The sequence below is a fragment of the Salvelinus sp. IW2-2015 genome, unplaced genomic scaffold (genome assembly GCF_002910315.2).
Source record: "Salvelinus sp. IW2-2015 unplaced genomic scaffold, ASM291031v2 Un_scaffold8531, whole genome shotgun sequence".
Classification (NCBI taxonomy): Eukaryota; Metazoa; Chordata; class Actinopteri; order Salmoniformes; family Salmonidae; genus Salvelinus; species Salvelinus sp. IW2-2015.
The window spans coordinates 10,456-16,502 of record NW_019949790.1 but is presented as its reverse complement, the minus strand read 5'-3'; the positions used below and the strand labels follow the sequence as shown (position 1 = coordinate 16,502).

At 39.6% G+C, this 6,047-nt stretch overlaps 2 pseudogenes; both read right to left on the bottom strand.

The window, feature by feature from the left end:
• Nucleotides 1–586: 586 nt before the first annotated feature.
• On the bottom strand, nucleotides 587–1,340 carry LOC112079576 (transcription factor HES-5-like; annotated as a pseudogene).
• A 2,679-nt stretch (nucleotides 1,341–4,019) lies between these two features.
• On the bottom strand, nucleotides 4,020–5,612 carry LOC112079577 (transcription factor HES-5-like; annotated as a pseudogene).
• Between the last annotated feature and the right edge of the window lie 435 nt (nucleotides 5,613–6,047).

The following is a 6,047-nucleotide window of genomic DNA, read 5'->3' as shown; positions in this document are numbered from 1 at the left end:
GTGCGTGAGATGGTGTCAGGCGCGTGGGTGTAGCTGGTGCATGCAGTTCAGAGCAGGAGAGCAAAGGGACGTGAACAATGCGCTTTACTCAAGAAAATAACACAAGTAAAGTACAATGTGCGAACAATAACGTTGCCACAAAACACGGATGAAAAACAGCCACCACGGACAAAACCTGCCGGCGAAACGTACCGACCTGAACGAATAAACAATCACACACAAGACAGGGGAAAACAGAGGGTTAAAGACAGGACCAGTGAAGGTGTGAATGATAAAACCAAGGTGTGTGGGAAAACAAAAACAAAAACAATGGAAAATGAAAAGGGATCGGCGATGGCTAGAAGGACCGTCGACCGTCGACGCACGAGCCACCGCTCCGAACCAAGGAGAGGAACCGACTTCGGTGGAAGTAGTGACAATTGGACGATATTATGTCCTGCCTGAGCATTCGAAATTGTTTACGAGTACTTTTGGGTGCCAGGAGAAAATGTACGGAGGTAAAAGTACATATTGTCTTAGGAATGGTAGTTGAGTAAATGAAAATGTGTCAAAAATATGAATAAAAAGTAAAAAGTACAGCATTACTGTCCATGAAATGAATCTTAGACCAACATGGTCCATCCATTGTGTTTGTCTGAGTGGAGCTCCAGTCTGTAGGTCTCTACCAGGGCCTCTAGAGAGCGATGTTGACTGGACTCTTGTCTTGGCTGATGCTGTGCAAGGCTGGGGAGCTCAGCTGAGGATGGTCAATCTCCCTCTTGTTCTTATCAGAGGATGGCTTCAGGCTCTGGAAGTGGCTCAGCAGGCTTCTCTGGGACTGTGACTTCTGCTCACCTTTAGACAGGAAGTGAACAATCTCATGGACACACCTGGAGAATCCCTGATTGACAGGTGCTGAGCAGGAGGAGGAGCTCACTGGCTGGTTCTGTTGCTGTCATCTTAGGAAGCAAACTGTCATCTCTAGGATGTTGGCTTTTTCCAGCTTGGAGTCGGGCTGCTGGTTGAGGATCTCTGGAACCAGGAGAGACTTGAGCTGCTCAATGCTGTTGTTGATACGATCTCTGCATAACTTCTCCACCACTGGCTTTCWTAGCTGCAAGAAGAGACAAGGAGAGGCATTAATAACCTTATTCTGGTGTGTGACATTATTGAAACAGATTAACAATCAATCAATACAATTGAATAAATGTCATTGAATTTGAATCTTCAATTTACCTTGTTTGTCAGAGTCAGGTGCTCCTTAGAGTAGATCATAGTTGAAGTGATTGTAGGTGCCATGACTGGATCTCTGTGCTGTAGAATTCTCTGTGTAGAGAGAATCTGATCTCTACTGGCTTCATCTCTCCTATATATAGTCACAAATCTGCATATGAATGTGTGGGTCTTGGGCTTGTTGGAGTTTCTCACAGTCTGTAGCCAATGGGAGAGCTTGGGAGGACAATGAAGAGTGTGGAGCTGCCACATGCCCAGCGTTCTTATTGCTGGGGGACAATGGTCACGTCTCAGGGGAACAGGTGGAGGGGTGGGGGGGTGATGGAGAGTGACTGACGGTGCGCTGTGTGAATCTGGGAAAGTGGTGACCCCCAGACTGCTGCCTGATGTTGGCATCAATGACACTAACAGAGCGCACGTTYATCATYACAACTTACACGTGTGAGACTGACACAGCTTCTCTAATTAAATGTACAGTGTTGTTAATCTCCACCTATAAGGACATTGTTGAATGTAGTGTTCTGKATCCACGCTTCATCACTGACTTAGAAACATTTTATTCTCTCCATGGATATGACCTCTGATATTAATGAATGACTCTACAATATGGTTTTACTTTGCACATACCGGTAGTTACATTTAACAATATGATRATATRTGACAATRTWTCACAATTTTAATTCCTGTTTAAATTCATACATRTYTRTATTTTCAKTSAGTCAGAAKGTTTWGGAAWATATAASATTTKARTCAAMATTAACAGGTGAGTGGATAGATACCAGGATAATGTATACCTTGRTTTTCAGTATTTTAGGGGTCATCAGTATCAATAGCAAGGGTTCTCTKAACTCMGTATTAGYAGTTATAAGGTCAAGCATTCTGGAGTTCAAACGTAGCAGATGTGTCCTCTGTCTTGAGGCTACTGGTCAGTGTGAGTAGAGAGCTGATCTGAGTTTCCCACACTGAGTCCTGTGTGCTGTGATCAATGCATTACAAAAGCTGCTCAGTGGACCATTAGTGACGGCTATTGGCTCTGTGTTGTACTAAAGACTGAGGCTGACATCACAGACCTTCTGGATTTTGGAGGGAAAGATCAGCACTGGCAAGATTATACTAACAAGATACACCTTTAAAAATATATATTCATCCTTTAATGGTATAAAACACATGATTTTGAGTACTCTGTTGAAAATTATTGTCTGTGATTTGTTTCATTATAAATCGACAAAGGGTTAACTTTTGTGTGCATAATTAGAATTGAGAGCTGTTCATTGTTTATCATACAAATCACTGAACTACATAAATTTACTGAATAAAACCAAGTCCATCATCATGATAGAAAAAGCCTATCATAACTTTGGTTAAATAAATTAGAATTTGCTTTATTTAATAATTATTGTATTTCCCTCCCACCATTCTATCCACTGAACAATAGAAGTGTGCCTATTCACCATAGAGACTCACAGGTGCTGGTGGGACTGATGAGGACACTAAACTGTGACTCTGCTCTCCAGAGCTTTCCCACACTTTTCCCATTGAGAGAGCTTCCACTAAACAATACAACTGTGCCTTGTTAAATGCTAATTCATCTCTACACAAGCAGTTCCTATCAAGCCCTTGGGGGTGAAGCTCAATACAGAGATATTTCTTAAGCAACAGATAAAGACTCACTGTTACAGAGAGTCAATTCAAGCTGTAAATGTATGTTTATACAAATAAATATAATGTTTTCAACCATGCCCCACAAAAAACCAGAATAAAAACATAACTAATTGCATTAATCTTGAAGAAGGGGCTGGTACTGCCTAAAAGTGCTTTCAAAATGCAAAAAAAAAATTCTTGAACATTTTTTAGACACATTTTTTAGCAGATTTCTAAATTCAAGACCCAAATAGTAAACATTAAATGTTGTGRGATTATCAGAAATATATCCATTGATTCCCCCATAGAGACCCAGACCCCCACTCTAGCCTCTGACAGTCCAGGGTAGAGGTCCCAGTCTATTGTCCCGTGAGTGAGTTCTCCTCGGTTTCCCACATTCTCTCCATTCACTGCTTTCAATGGAGGAACAATAGAAGTGTGTCTTATTACACATCATATTNCCTCTGACAGTCCAGGGTAGAGGTCCCAGTCTATTGTCCCGTGAGTGAGTTCTCCTCGGTTTCCCACATTCTCTCCATTCACTGCTTTCAATGGAGGAACAATAGAAGTGTGTCTTATTACACATCATATTAGCTATTGAGTTTGAGGCGCACAGCTGCTCTTAATGTTTAAAGCACTAAGATGACAGTGCTAGTTTTTGCCCAACACCTGGAATCAGTGATATATTATGACTAAACTAAAATAATTAAATATATCCTGAAACACTGAAAATACATTWATTTGAAACAGGTGCATCAATAAAAAATATATAAGTCATGTCTCCTAAGGAAGTCAGAATGATGATCACTTACATCTCTATAGTTCATTACACCTTTACTACAACAAGATATGATATGACTGTTATGTTTTATATAAAAACAATTACTGTAAAGTAATCATGTATGACTAGAAATGTCTCTTAACATTGATATTACTCTGTAGATTTTGAATGAAGCACCCAGAGGTACAAATTAATGTATTGATTCAATTGAGTGTTGCATTCCAATGCAGTTAATATCATTCTGTATAGTCTTGGGTGATTACTTTTATTGTTTTTGAATCAGCCACTTAATCTATGTGGAATTTCATAAATCAGTAATTTAACCATTTAATGATGTTGGAGGATTATCTTTGTCAAGAAAAGAATAAAGCAACAGACAAAAATATTTCATATTTCATATTTCGTATTTATTCAGAATGACTGAATGAGTCACATCATCAATAGCTTAATTTAAGGGAAAAATTTCAAGAGAAATAACGTGATTAAACATCACAACAAAAACTTGACCGAATCTCCAAGACATGATACTCTATCAGAGTATAGGATACACAGTTACTGTCTTTATGAAAGACAACAGAATTGTTCAAAATTAACAAGGGTTTTTCAATTAGACATTTGTTCTCCCATTTGCACTAAATACATTATTCAAATAATGTGAGCGACAGTTTCACAAATAAAGTATAATCTTAAAACAGGTCAAATACTGCTAATCACAGAGTGATGATAACAGGTATAATACCCAGTTTGGGTAAATAATCCTCCTGGAGGAACATTGATGCTGTAGCTCAAGTTGATCAACATGAAATATATAACTGATACATGCTTCACAGAAGATGCTCAATACAATGTCAATATGACTATATCACTACACAAATGTAGAGGTAAAAAAATTACTCTAATTTTTAGACCATAAAAACAGATTTTTCAAACACAATCACAAACAGATTGATGATATAGCATCCATGTTGGGTTAAAAGTTCTCATAGAGAACCATTCAAGTTATTGTTGATCATGAATATAAACACATTATCAACATAAGCAACATGTTTCACAAAACATAAAGGTTATGATGATTTCAATTAACACTACAAAAATGTAGTTTTCAAAGATCAGATTGTTTTCTTGGAAAAACGTTTTAACTTCAGTACAACTGAAATTAAATGTCTCAATCACAGCAAGACTTTTAAAAACTCCTGCATAAGCAGAAAACAAAGAAGATATTTACTTATACTCATTACTGTCCATGAAATGAATCTTAGACCAACATGGTCCATCCATTGTGTTTGTCTGAGTGGAGCTCCAGTCTGTAGGTCTCTACCAGGGCCTCCAGAGGGCGATGTTGACTGGACTCTTCTCTTTGCTGATGCTGTGCTGGGCTGGGGAGCTCAACTGAGGACGGTCACTCTCCCTCCTGTTCTTATCAGAAGATGGCTGCAGGCTCTGGAAGTGGCTCAGCAGGCTTCTCTGGGACTGTGTCTTCAGCTCATCTTTAGACAGGAAGTGAACAATCTCTTGGACACACCTGGAGTAACCCTGATTGACAGGTGCTGAGCAGGAGGAGGACTCACGGCTGAGTTCTGTCTGTCATTGCAGGAAGCACAAGCGGTCATCTCCAGGATATCGCTTTGCCAGCTTGGAGTCGGCTGCTGTTGAGGATCTCTGAACCAGGAGAGATTGAGCGCCTCCAATGCTTTGTTGATACGATCTCTGCATAACTTCTCCACCACTGGCCTTCTTAGCTGCAAGAACAGAAAGAGGAATCATTAATACGATTATTCTGGTGTGTGACATTATTGAATCAAATAAACAATCACCAATATACAACTGAATCAATGTTCATTGAATTTGATCTTCAATTTACCTTGTTTGTCAGAGTCAGGTGCTCCTTAGAGTAGATCATAGTTGAAGTGATTGATGTACCATGACTGGATCTCTGTGCGTAAGTCTGTGTAGAGAGAATCTGATCCCTACTCTCCATATATAGTCCCAAATCTGCATATGAATGTGTGGGCTGGCTTGTTGGAGTTTCTCACAGTGTGTAGCCAATGGAGAGCTTGGGAGGACAATGAGAGAGTGTGAGCTGCCAACTGCTCAGCGTTCTTATGCTGGGGAAAATGGTCACGTCTCAGGAACAGGTGGAGGGGTGGGTGATGAGAGTCGACTCACAAGCACTGTGTGAATCTGGAAAGTGGTGACCCCTAGAATCTGCTGCCGAGTTGGATCAATGACACTAACAGAGACACTCTCATATACAATTTACACGTGTGAGATACAGTCTCTAAAATTGTATAGGATTACAGCACATTATGCGAAAATGCTTGTTGCTACTAAAATGTATTTTAATTTTTATTAAAGTTTTTTACTGACAGTCTCTTGAGAATAGTATCAATCAGATTGCGAGTCATTCACCACT